The 14,578-nt window shown below is 40.8% G+C and overlaps 1 protein-coding gene across 1 annotated transcript in view; it reads left to right on the top strand.

Annotated features, from left to right (window-relative positions):
- LOC136863193 (centrosomal protein of 131 kDa) overlaps positions 1–14,578 on the top strand; it is a 253,612-nt gene that overhangs the window by 46,962 nt on the left and 192,072 nt on the right. The gene's annotated exons all lie outside the window — the stretch shown is intronic.

Genomic DNA, 14,578 nt, shown 5'->3' on the forward strand with positions numbered 1-14,578 from the left:
GCATTTGGAACAAAACCATGTTCATTACCCGCGTGGACTAAGGCAAATCACGGTCCTCGGCTTTTCGGTGGCCTAAATCCCAAACTCGCCCCTTCAAAAGCGGCCTGCCGTGCACTTTTCACTGTCGTATCCTTCCATTCCTTTATCACTGTCTGCCCAATATTTACCCACGATTCATCTGTGTAAATTATAGCTTTATTTTGTGCCCTCAAACGTTTTATCTCCCTGAGATATCTGTGCCTCTAATTAATAATTTCATCGGTTTCAGTGAAAGCTGCTTTATTACCCCGTCTTAAATATCGGAAGCCTATATCATGTAAGAAGCGATACAACATAGTTTTGGAAAATCGTGGCAAAGAATCTTCTCCATTCACGCGACTCAAAATCACGTTCAATGTCGGTGGTATGTTAGCAAATAAAAGAGAGTGAACCACCCGACGCATCCACTTCTAACAATTTCATCATATTTAATTTTTCTGTCGTCCTTCTCTTTTTTTTTTTCTTTTTTCGAGAGTTCGCAAAGGACCATGTGTGTGTTCCTTCCTTATAGCATAGATTGTTCTTTCGGAACAACCTGTAGCTTTAGCTGTTTCACTAATTGCGCTGCTCATGTTCATAGTCTTTAAAAAATAATCCAGGACACTCATTATAATATTGCGTTCTTTTCCCCTGAGTTTACCTACGGAACATTTCTTTTTAATTTGACGATCCATTATACATCCTTCTGCACTTTTTCTTCGAACTAAGAACTATACATACGAGCACGAACTGACAACTACACAGACTACACAAACACAATCCACTTGTCCTCAAGAACTATACATTTATCACTGATCTTGTCCGGCTCCATGGCTAAATGGTTAGCGTACTGGCCTTTGGTCCAGAGGGCCGCGGGTTCGATTCCCTTCCGGGTCGGGGATTTTAACCTTCATTGGTTAATTCCAATGGCTCGGGGGCTGGGTGTGTGTGTGCCGTCTTCAGCATTAGAATTCATCACAGGTAGGGGCCCCATTCTTATAGACGCGCAGGTCGCCTATGCGGCGTCAACACTGGAAAGACCTGCACTCGGCCTCTTCGGAGGCCACACGCCATTAAATATTATATATATATATCACTGATCTTAATTTAATCAATCTTATAATACTGATTAAATGAACACCACTGCACACGGCTGCCAGTATATTTAAAAGCTCAGCTAGCCGAGTCACTCGTGAAACGTAAACAAACGAGACGTTCTCCCTGTCATAAATTAAGAGATAGCGAGATAGGGACTTGAGGTATGATTTAAAAATAACTTCCATATTCGAAGAGCGTTTGCTTTGCTTTAACCACGCCATGATCCTTCTGCACATTTTCTTCAAAATTAGATCCCCACGCACGAGCACGAACTCATGAACCACACAAACGAAATACACTTTCCCTCAAGAATTGTACATATGTCACTGATATGCATTTAATCACTATTATACATACTACTGACGAAATGAGCACTGCACTGCATGCGACTGTCTGGAAATGTTAAAAGCGCATGTTTGGGAGATCACCGGTACTTCAGCCAGCCTGCCAGACAGCCAGCCGAGTCACGCGCAAAACCAAAATTCAAGGAGATATTCTTCCTGTCACAAATTAATAACTAAGCAAGATAGGAACTTCAGGATTGTTTTAAAAATAACTTCCATATCTGAAGACCATTTGCCTCGCTTTGACCCCCCATGCAAATTCAATAGGAAAGACTTTTTCTTGCCTACACATAAAATTCCCTGAACATGACTGAAAATAAACGCATATACTGCATTTTGTTATCATTTAAATTTAAAAATAAACTTATCTACATCGAGCTGAAATGTTTATTTACCAGCAGTGAAAAAATTAGCAAAATAATTAATATAAAATAGGAGTTATGGCATGATAAGTTCTATGCAATGAAGATTTTGCATTTGGCGAAACTTTCCATTATATTACCATTTTCACACTAAATTACTTTTTTTTACATTTTTTTTTGTTAACAGCATCAAATGCGCCTTGAAATTCTGCACATAACACGATATTCACCCATTTTAACCGATAACATACTGATTCACGGATATTTGGCAAACCCGCTGCATTAGAGTAGGACAGCGCTACCCGCAAAACATGGGAGAAAGAAAGAGACGGAATTATCCCATTACTGCTGTACTCCAATTTAAGGTTGGAATGCTCTATAGTGCAGTTTCAGATCAGAAAGAGAAAAACAGTAACAGTACTATTGAGTAGGTTTGTAGTTAATGTATGATAAGATTACCAGGGAAAAGGTTGTTGGTTGTAGTGGGGGATTATAGCTCCAAAAATAAATTATTTTAGACAATCCAGTTTGTATATATAGGCGTATGATGTGCATGCATTGCCGTAACTTTCAACATGTGTGTGCACAAACTTCCTATGCTCAGATTCATTATGATAAACATGCTGGTGTTTTCCTGGCCTGCCTCACGCATGAGTACTCATCACAGGTAATTTAAAATCAAGCCAACTCCATTTGAATAAGCTGGAATCTCCAAGGGAGCTGATTTTAATCTGCCAGCCATCAGGTGATTGCATGATTGTGCCACCCGCTCTACTGTGACAAGCCAACTCCATTTGATTACACTGCAAGCTCCAGGAGAAGTAAGCAGCCAATAACTGGATGCTCCAAGGGAACTGAGTGATCAGCGGCCAAGCTGATTTGAACTTACCAAGCATCAAGTGATTACATGATTATTTCCCAGATTGTCATGTGATGCACCAACCTGATTGTCAAGAGTCAACCAGGTACCTTGTCCAAACCTGGATGTTGGTAACCTAGTCAATACCCCCACTAAGTCCAGGGGCCGCTGTTCAGCCATCCTGAACTGGAGTTTACTTGCAGTGGGGTGACCAATTCCTTTCTACTTCACCCCCTGTGAGTGGGGGACGCAGATGAAGAATACATCCACGGTATCCCCTGCCTGTTGTAAGAGGCAACTAAAAGGGATGATTGAATTAGAACCAGGAAACTACTTGTGATTAGTACGACCAAGCGGGGAACACCATGGGTCGCTTTTACTTGCGTGTAGTACCACTATGTTAGGTACCAAATTGGTTTATGATTAGTAGCAAAAGAGTTCGGTGCCAGCTTTCACAGTACCTGTGATTAGTACCATTATATGAGTGACACCATGGTTCTGGCTTGCCCATTATAGTACCCATTATATGAGGAACACCACGGGATAGCGTGAGTTCCTGTGGTTAGTTCACTTATGTGATGAACACCATAGGTTTGCGTTGCCTGTAAATGGCGCCGCAATGTGCAAAACACCATAGGTCTGTATTACATGTGCGAATTTCATTACCTGTGAGTAGTACCATACTGTGTGGAATACCACGAGTCTACACTACTTTTGATTAGTACCGCACCATGACAAATACCATGGTTCTACTTTTCTAGCGATAAGTACCAGTATGAAGGGCCGATGACTAGGATTTTGGACCCCTTTAGACTAAAAGCATCATTGATTCGTTATTAAGCTATAGACGCAGTCTCTTGGTAAGTAATACTATTATTTCATGTCAGTTTCTGTGAATGCGAGACATTGCGGGTTGGATCCACTGTTTGTTTTAAATTCATATCCATCATTCTTTGTCCTCACGTTTTGAATACTGGTCAGTGGAGGATTTTGGACTTTTAATTTGCCATTCCATTTCATCTCATTTCATACCATTAGGGGCCGATGACCTAGTTGTTAGGCCCCTTTAAACAACACGCATCATCATTAAGATCTTGACGTCGGTGTGGGGGCTTGTGAGCTCTCATCAAGATCTTGACGTCGGTGTGGGGTCTTGTGAGCTCTTTGATCCCAAGGGCTGTGCCAGCTCAGGGTTACCCATGCTGTATTAGCCCCGGAGTAGGGCCAGACTTACAAGGTGTCCCCCGAGTTGCCTGAGAGGTGTCTGTGCTCTTTTTCCTTCATTTCCATTTCTTTCCTTTCTATTCTAACCACCTTAATTTTATTTTCTCTGACTGTCCAGCCAGCTTCTCCTTCTGGTAGAATGTTCATTTTCTGAATGTGTGCATGTGTGTGAAGGTTTCATCCTCTCCCAGTCACAAGTTATGGGTTATGGCGAGGTGATGCATTGCTACTGGGAGAGTAGTCGCTAGTGGCCTACCTACATATATTGGATGACCTCTGAAGTGACAGCCTTGCCTAGGCATGGGAGGCTCTGCCGAAGTTTGACTTTTTATTTTCCTAGCTACTCAAGGGACCAAAAATGGAACTCTCCCCTTTTTGTTTTCCACGAAGTGGCACCCTCAGAACAACACCCTGGAAGGCTAGAAAGTGCAAGAGATACACTCCACTTCCGGTTGATTACGAAAGTGACGAACGTCTTGCTTGATTCTCGGTTGCTTCCAGGAACGAAGGAAAGAGTTCTTTAGATGAGAGTCCCTTTCTAATTAGTAATGTGTCTCAAGAAATTGTTTGTGGTGAAGTTGACAAGATGTGAAAGACTTTGTGACTGATCCGTACTGATCAAACATCGATGCCTGAGCAGTCCGGGCTGCTACTCAAAGCCAAAATGTTCAGAAAGGTAGAGGTTAACATCGAGAAGCACAAATCCCTGAATTCCTGCAAAAGAATTATATTCCACAGGGATTTGATTAAGGCTTCCGTTAATAACATAATCAGAAACCTTCGGGTGTAACCGATGTGAGGAGGTTAAAGAGGTGCGTTGGTGATAAGCTCCTCGATACAGGCACTTTAATCCCGACCTTTGAAGCCTAAATTCTGCCAAATTGGATGAAGGTTTCAGTGTACTGCTTGACTGTGCACCCGTACATTCCAGCACCAATGAGGTGTTACTGTTGCCAAAAATTTGGCCATACCTCATTGCGAATTCAAGGTTCAGCGACCTGTAAAATGTGTCGAAGAGACGTGCATGATGGTGTCCAGTGCACATCACTACCTGTGTGCGTCAATTGCACAGGTGTGCATATCCCAATCTCAAAGTTCCACATTCAGGGATGAGGAGAATGTGCAGGAGATCAAAAGTCTGGATAAGTTATCTTATCGAGACTCCTTGAGAAATTTCAAATCCATGGCTCTTCCGAAGTTCTCCGTCTCCTTTGCTGAAAAGATCACAAAAGTATGCATCACGTGACAGAATTTTGTACCAACACCAAGTACACAACAACCATTTATAAGTCCAGCCTACGAGCAAGATGGAGTTAGTAATGAAACTGAAGATGCAGGAAGGACTCTGTACCTTCTGGGAAGCCACAAAGTGTGTTATTGCCGACGATGTCTGGGAAGGGCCCTTCCCAGCCACAGTCAGCTGGGAAGTCCTCCCCCACCAGGGCGGGCGGAAAGACTTCCCCAGCTAGGGCTGGAATGTTCTCCAGCCCTCCTACCAATTCCCAGAAGAAAACAGTAGGAAAAGGGGAAGCCCCAGCGCTCCACTGAATAGTTGGAGAAGAAGCCATCTCCAACCCGATCGTAGGTCAACATATCCCAGAAGATGACTGGCAAACCACCTGCTAGTTCTCCTCCAAACAATACCGAAATGGTGGGCAAGAGTGAGAGGCCTTGGCACCCTTTTTTTCGATCCCATTCTGGGTAACCTAGTTATGCCAGGAAGACGGCCCACTGTTTCTCATCAGACTGCTCTCCATCCATGGAGTGTTCAGTCACCATCTTTCTCTCTCTCCCTTTCTCATCTGAGGAGAAAATGGAGGCTGATTCACTCAGCATCGTGGATAGAGATGACAAAAATGACGGCAGAAGTTTGCAGATAGCTGGACGAAAAAATTTCAGGCAATTGTACTAATTTTGTTGCATTACTCTTTCATACAATGGCACTGTTGCAATGGAACTGCAATAGTTATACATGTCACCAGCTGAATTATGTCAATTGATATCCGTCGATGTGGCCTACATAGTCTGTCGGCAGGAATTTCGTTTGAATCCTGTACACAAAAGGATTATGAGAGGATTTCACGTGTATTCCAAGGACCGAGTAGCTGTGGATTTCTCAGCGACTGGGGATGTCTGTACCTTAGTCTGTTCTGACATTTCCAATGAAGATGTGCCGCTATTAACTCAGTTGGGTGCAGTTGCATTTTGTGCTCCGTTGCCTTTAATGACAGTGGTGTGCAACATGTACTTTCCACTGGACTACAGTCTTAACATGCATGTAAACCAAGACTTGAGCACTCAGTTGTCTGCTCCCTTCCTTTTTCTTGGTGACGTGAATGCCCGTAACATCCTCTGGGGTTCTCCATCATCCTAAGCCAGGGGGAGGCTTGTTAAGCAATTGATCAACCAATTCGATCTTTGTGTGCTCAATACAGGGGAACCTACTCAGTTCATTAGCGCACATGACACATTCTCCCACCTTGATGCCACCTTGTGCAGCCGTTTTCTAGTTCCCCTGTCACAGTGTCAAGTACGCGATAGCCTATGTGATAGTGACCATTTCTCGATATTTTTTGCTTTCTTGAATCAAAGACAGTCTGAAGTACTGAAGCGCTTGATACTTCGACAGTCAAATTGACCAGAGTTTACAAATCACGCAGTGTTGGCTGAAGAAGTGCTAGGTATCTGTGGATGACCACGTATCTTCTATTACAGCTGAATTCTGGCTGCTGCAGAGGAGACAATACCTTCTTTGTTCGGCATCCATCACCAGAAACAAGTCCCATGTTGGACTGACAAAATTGCAGTAGCTATACGTGATCACTAGAGCCCTGATTATATGTAAAGTGTCTGTTCCCATATATGTAGCTACAAGAAAAGCTAAAATGTCAGCGAATTACACTAAAAAAACCATTATTCCAGGAGTTTAAAGTTACATATTTCGATTCATAATAAATATTTTGATAAGTATTACATATTTTCTTTTGTAAAGTGATAACCGTCAATACGGAATGAGATTCATAACTTGCAAAAGTATTACATATTTTAAATATTTTGAAGGATATTGCGCATCTGAAGGAAAACACAATTTTTTAAAACTAATTTTACATCGATTTAAGTTTTTAATTAAACACTTGAAAATAGTTTAAAAGGTCTGTATGTGTCTAACATCTGAAAATAATAAATTAATACTATAAGGTGAAGTATTCTATCAAAGAACGCATCTCTTAGCTATGTTGATGTTTTGTACATCCCTTAAGAAGTAACGGTACAGCTTGGAGTGTGGGTCAATGACATGTCAGTGCTACTACAGAGAAAGAGACAAAGACAAAGTATGGGTGTATTGGGTGCAACTCCCTGAAAATGAGAATGTATCTTCCAGTATCATTCCTTATTTGAAATACACGTCGGTGACTTCATGTGAAGTGAAAGGTTTTCTTATATATAAGAACATCCTAACAGACAGAAGGCATTCGATGACCGCTGAAAATTTGGAACAAAATTAGTTAATAATTGCGCTCCCAAATGAAAATTAGATGTTGAATAACATCTGCACTTTTAACTTTTTGGGGGGTTTGTTTCCTTTTCTGTGTACAAGAATACATCAAATAAAACTTAGATATTAAGTTACATATTTTTTAATTATTACATATTTAACTACATATTTTGACAATTTTATCTACATATTAATGTAGGCCCAACATACTACTTATTTTTATTCTACATATAATCCGGGCTCTAGTGATCAACGACAGGCTTTTTAAGCATTATCATCGGAATCCTACGATGGCCAACCATATTGCATTCAAGCGCCTCCATGCTAAAGCCCATTTCTTGGTTCAAGAGAGTAAGAAAGCTACGTGGGAAAGTATGCATCATCCATGACAGCACATACTCCATCATCACAAGTGTGGACAAAACTCTGCCATATTGTCAGAGTCCAGAACACTCCCTCAGTCTCTTGTTTCTCCATTAAAGGAGATATAGTTACGATTCCTTCAGTCATTGCAGAGCACATTGTGTCACATTTTGCTGATACATCCAGCTCTGGGAACTACAACCATGCATTTATGCCTATCAGGCATGAAGCAGAGGCTCATCACTTGTCATTTGCCTCTAGTGCTTCATATTCCTATAATGCACCTTTTGCGGAGTGGGAATTGCAGAGTGCACTCACGCTGTGCAGGGACGTGGTTCCTGGACCGGACAGAATCCACAATCAAATGCTTAAACATTTCAGTGACTGATGTCTCAAGGATATTCTCACCCTATTCAACAGAATATGGTGTGAGGGAGTATTTCCATCTCAGGGGTGTGAGGTAATTGTAATACCAATTCTGAAGTCTGGTAAAGATCCAAAGCTTCTGGATAGTTACAGGCCTTCGTGCCTTTCAAATGGCCTCTGTAAGATTGTCAGGAAGGAGTTGTGCTAGAAAGAAATTTGGGAGTGGGGTTTGCATATCTGAAAAATGACGTCTATTCAAATTTATGCACTAGTCGATGAAGAGTGGTGCTAGTAGCAACCCTATGACCTTGCAAGCAAGTTTACTTCAAATACATGCTGTACACTTTGTGAGCAGTTGTCATCGTCCGTTGTTAATGTAAGATGAAGAACGCATTATCAGTAGTTTGCTGAGTTTTAACAAGGCCTTGTAATAGGGCTACATGCAGCTGGATGTTCTTTCTGCAATATTGCAGAAAGACTTGGCAGGGTTATGTCCATAGTGCATCGGTGTTGGCAACACTGGTCACGGGAAGGCACGTTCTTAAGAAGACCGGGGTCTGGCTACACATGGGCCACTATGGAGGGGGAAGACTGCCATATTCACTGCATACCTGTTGTGGATCATACTGCATTTACAGCGGCCATTATAAATTTAGTTAGCATGTGATTGACACAGCAAACTGTAACAAATCAATTACTTGAAGGACAGGTCCATGCCAGACATCCTGTAGTGTTTGTGGCACTAACTCTGAATCAATGCCATTTTTGACTTCTGTGGTGTCAAGTTAGAGCTCATTGGATGACAGAGTGGAGATCTGTCATGTAGTGATAAGTAATGCTCTCGCTCGAGATTCTCGATACTGACATCAAAGATCTCGAAACACTCGTGAGATTCCTGAGACTGATTCCTTCGTACTGCGATCTGTATGTCATCTCAGTAATTATGAGCATAAGCCTGATAGTATATCATCAGCAGTTATTGTGTGAAATAACGTTCTCATATGGAAACATGTATGCCGACAGATGTTGTCAAAAGCCTGCCGTCTGAGTTCTAAATTGTTATTCTTCTTATATAACCATGAACAATGTTTAGTACTAATGACTGACTATTACAAAATATGTTACAAGCATTACTTTGTTATACATAAAACAAAGCATTAGAACCAAACAAATCTATACCCTGTAATCATGTAAATGTTTTAGTGAAAAGAAACAAACGAACATACAAGATTGCCCTTCTTTTTGCTATTACAATGCTGGTGTTTATGCCCTATTTGGTTATTATGATGTTATTTCACGGCATCAGTGAATCCAAAATTCGCGTATGGTATATAAAGAGCTGAGACCAAAATAAGTGCAATATGAAACACAAGCCCTAAAACCTGGCCACTAGTCAAGACGTAATTTGTTATTAGTACGATGTCTATAATCCAAGAGTTTTAAGACATAAATCACCTCTTTACTGGGAATATTTGAATAAGTGTATTACAACTAACTTATTCTTATCTGGGTGAATATTCTGTACAAAAGCATTATTTATAAGTTTACTCATCTGGGTTCTTGGACCATATCACAAACAGTAAATTTGACTGCAAACAAGTCATAAACATACATCATGAACTGCACAGTGAAAGCCAGACAATGAAGAAATCAATGACAATAATAATGATGTGATAAAAGATGTTAGCAGGCAAATGTCTCGCACATTAGACCACATACAAATATTTTTATGTTAGAATACAACAATAACACACATGTACTGTGCAATATACCTTTTAGTAGAAATAACTATCTCATTAACTTACAACTTATTATGAAACTAATACTTTATTAATGGTAATACCATTTTACATAACAGTAGAGAAGAATAAACAAAACACACTAAAAAGAAAGTTCACTGGAGTATAAGTAGAAAAATATGTACAGATATATACACAGGTTATATTACAAGTAATCACAGGAAAGTAATAGTCAGATTTGGAGATTATGTAAGTGATTTCTCAATTTCGACAATGAGCAGTTAAATATATCAATATCCAGTTTGTTTAGAGATCTTGACATTCATTCAATTGGCCCATTGAATGCATAGTTAATTCTATGCCAATTTGTAGACCGTGTATTCTTGAACCTTGTGTGTCTGTCTGGTACATGTACGTTAATTTTTGCAAGGAGTTTTGGACAATTCACCAAGGAATGAAGCAATTTAAAAATGAAGAGTGTATCCAATAATTCACGGCGTTGTGACAGGCTATGCATATTTAAGGACTATTGTAAGGATGTATAATCAACATTATCATATGAGAATCCTGCTCTAAATGAATATAAACGAAGAAATTTATGTTGTACTGAATCTAATCTATGGATAGAGGTCTGATGAGAAGGGTTCCAGACAGGTGTACAGTATTCTAGTATAGGGCGTACCATAGACACATACAGCAATCGATAGGTAGTTAAGTTTGAAAATTCTCAAGAATATCTAGTAATGCAACCCAATCTTTTAAATGCTTTCTTACAAATATTTTCAATATGTTCATTAAACGATAGGTTATAACTGAATAAAACACCAAGGTCATTAACTTGTGAATCAGGAGTTAGAATGTTGTTATTACTAAATTTGTACTGAAATGATATTTTCTTCTTGTTTTTAAAAAACGATATTATTTTATATTTCTCATGATTAAGTTTCAACCCATTTTGAATGCAATACTTTTCCAGATGATGTAAATCTTCTTGAAGTTTTAACCAATCAAGTGGACAATTAATTTGCATAATTTTTTTTGCATCTTCAGCAAACAAGAGCAATTCACAATTCTTAAATATATTTTTAATGTCATTTATATAGAGAGTAAAATGTAAGGGCACAAGGTGAGACCCTTGAGGAACTCCACTGGTAACAATAATAGGTGCAGAAAAATGATTCCTTATTTTAACAATCTCCAGGCGATTTTTAAGATACGATTCAAACCATGAGAGGAGAGGCCCATTAATTCCCTAGCCTGTTAGTTTTTGCAGCAAGATATCGTGGTCAACAGTGTCAAAAGCTTTTGAGAAGTCTGTATAAATGCAGTCCACTTGGGAGTAGTTCTCTATTGCATCCAAGAGGAACTGATAGAATAAAAGAAGATTGCTACAGGTTGACCGTCCTGAAAAGAATCCATGTTGCTCATCAATGATGATGTTTCTAAAGAGAGGTGTGATTTTGTCAAGAATTATTGAGTCAAAAATTTTGGAAATATGAGAAGAAATTATAACTGGTCTATATTGTTTTATGTCAGTTTTATCACCATATTTGAAAACTGGACTAACAAATCCTTTCTTCCATTCCACTGGAAAAATGCCTTGGTTTAATGATAAGTTGAACAGATAAAAGAGTGCTTCACATAAAATAAATGAGCAGTACTTGAGCAGGTACGTTGAAACACCATCAGGTCCGACAGTTTTCTTTAATTCCAGAGATATCAGTTTGTTGTAAATTTCTGCCTTACTAATGTTTATAACTGATAGATTGACAGAGAAAGGATAATCATATGACATACTACTACTATTCTGATAAGAAGAATAAACGGATGAAAAGTGGTTAGCAAAAAGACTGACAATATTTTCTCCAGTATCGGCTGTAACTTCATTAAGATGCATTGTTGAAGGAATATTATTACATGACCTTTTAGAACTTAGATATTGCCAGAATTTCTGTGGATTGGAAGTTATACTTCGTTCACAGTTGGAGACATACATTGTATAGCAAGATTTAGATTCAGACTTGCATTCATTTCTTAATTTCAAGAAATGCTGATAATCACTATTGAGACCTGATAATCGCTTGTGTGCTTTCTTCTTTTCAATAATCAGGGACTTCAATTTATGATTAAACCACTTTGGGAATTTGGGAGTCTTAAAATTCTGTATAGGGATGTAAAGTTCCATGCCATAATGTAGTACTGAATAGAAGATTTCTACTGCTTTATCAATTGATACATTTTGAAACATCTCCTCCCAGCTGAACTGTGACAGATAATAATTTAGTCCATTATAGTCTCCATTTAAAAAGTCAAAATAAAAACTATCAGCAGGCAAGGAATTTTATAGCTCATTTATAGGTAAAGAAATCTCTAATGCTGGGTGGTGTCTATCGAGGGGGACAATGCTTTCATTACTAGATTTTACTTCGATGGAACTGGAGTTACTGAAAACCAAATCAAGAAAGTGATTAAGAAAATTTGGGATAGCATTAAACTGATTTAAACAGAGATAAGAAAAAGTGTCTATAACTAAACTGGACTGCATAGTGTGGTTACCTGCTGATATAAGGCCAGAAGATGTTTCTTCATTTACTATCCAATTATGATGTGGTAAATTGTAGTCACCAACAATGAGCAATAAATGGTTGTCAAGATTTGACATAATTTTTTCAACAGCACTGCAATGTTCGAAATATTTTTGGACCGGAGACTTGGGTGGAATGTATACAGCACCAATGATTAATTTTTTGGTGTTAAAAGTCAGGGACACAAACAACTGTTCAACTGTGTTAATGCACGGTATCAGAGTAGGTTTAAACCTCTTGTTAATACAGATCATTACCCCCCATAGGATACCTTCGTACTCGTTAAAGAAGACCTATTACATCTGAAAATTGAATATGTTTCGAGTCCGAGTTCCACATCACTAATTTCATCATTTAAGTTTCATCATTAAACTGCACCATATATGCTCCACACGTTTACAATATCTTTGTGCGAGCAAACTGCTCTCTGGAGTTAATAATAATAATGTGGGCCTCTTTATCGCAACACAAATTAGTTACTTTCTCAGCCGCACAATTCTTATTAAAAAGATATACGTTTGCCTAGCAACTTCCCCTGAAAACTACTTTTATGTTTGGTAATACGGAAACCAGTCCTGGAAAATATTGTTCACTTAGAACTCATGTGGCTAGTATGGAGGGGTATTTCCTAGCTAAAACACACAATGCTGGATATCGGCTCTTGTTACAGCGCCAATATTCTGGAGGATTGTCTGTACGCTGAACATAGGCTTCTCCAAGGTTATGCTGTATCTCCACAGCATCGTCGGCTGCAGCGTTATGGTTTCATATTTTTTTTACTGCTACTACACCATCATACGATGCCCATACCTAAAATACATCAGATGATGATGATATGTATTGCTCACTGGTTGAAGTACACTGACTGACAGAGCAAATGCAACACCAAGAAGGAGTGGTCAGAACTTTATGCCAATTGCAGGGTAGACTGACGTCACTGAGGTATGCTCATGATGTGAAATGCGCCGCTGTGCTGCGCACGTAGCGAACGATAAATGGGACACGGCGTTGGCGAATGGCCCACTTCGTACCCTGATTTCTCAGCCGACAGTCATTGTAGAACGTGTTGTCGTGTGCCACAGGACACGTGTATAGCTAAGAATGCCAGGCCGCCGTCAACGGAGGCATTTCCAGCAGACAGACGACTTTACGAGGGGTATGGTGATCGGGCTGAGAAGGGCAGGTTGGTCGCTTCGTCAAATCGCAGCCGATACCCATAGGGATGTGTCCACGGTGCAGCGCCTGTGGCGAAGATGGTTGGCGCAGGGACATGTGGCACGTGCGAGGGGTCCAGGCGCAGCCCGAGTGACGTCAGCACGCGAGGATCGGCGCATCCGCCGCCAAGCGGTGGCAGCCCCGCACGCCACGTTAACCGCCATTCTTCAGAATGTGCAAGACACCCTGGCTGTTCCAATATCGACCAGAACAATTTCCCGTCGATTGGTTGAAGGAGGCCTGCACTCCCGGCGTCCGCTCAGAAGACTACCATTGACTCCACAGCATAGACGTGCACGCCTGGCATGGTGCCGGGCTAGAGCGACTTGGATGAGGGAATGGCGGAACGTCGTGTTCTCCGATGAGTCACGCTTGTGTTCTGTCAGTGATAGTCACCGCAGACGAGTGTGGCGTCGGCGTGGAGAAAGGTCAAATCCGGCAGTAACTGTGGAGCGCCCTACCGCTAGACAACGCGGCATCATGGTTTGGGGCGCTATTGCGTATGATTCCACGTCACCTCTAGTGCGTATTCAAGGCACGTTAAATGCCCACCGCTACGTGCAGCATGTGCTGCGGCCGGTGGCACTCCCGTACCTTCAGGGGCTGCCCAATGCTCTGTTTCAGCAGGATAATGCCCGCCCACACACTGCTCGCATCTCCCAACAGGCTCTACGAGGTGTACAGATGCTTCCGTGGCCAGCGTACTCTCCGGATCTCTCACCAATCGAACACGTGTGGGATCTCATTGGACGCCGTTTGCAAACTCTGCCCCAGCCTCGTACGGACGACCAACTGTGGCAAATGGTTGACAGAGAATGGAGAACCATCCCTCAGGACACCATCCGCACTCTTATTGACTCTATACCTCGACGTGTTTCTGCGTGCATCGCCGCTCGCTGTGGTCCTACA

The sequence above is a fragment of the Anabrus simplex genome, chromosome 2, assembly GCF_040414725.1.
Source record: "Anabrus simplex isolate iqAnaSimp1 chromosome 2, ASM4041472v1, whole genome shotgun sequence".
Classification (NCBI taxonomy): domain Eukaryota; kingdom Metazoa; phylum Arthropoda; class Insecta; order Orthoptera; family Tettigoniidae; genus Anabrus; species Anabrus simplex.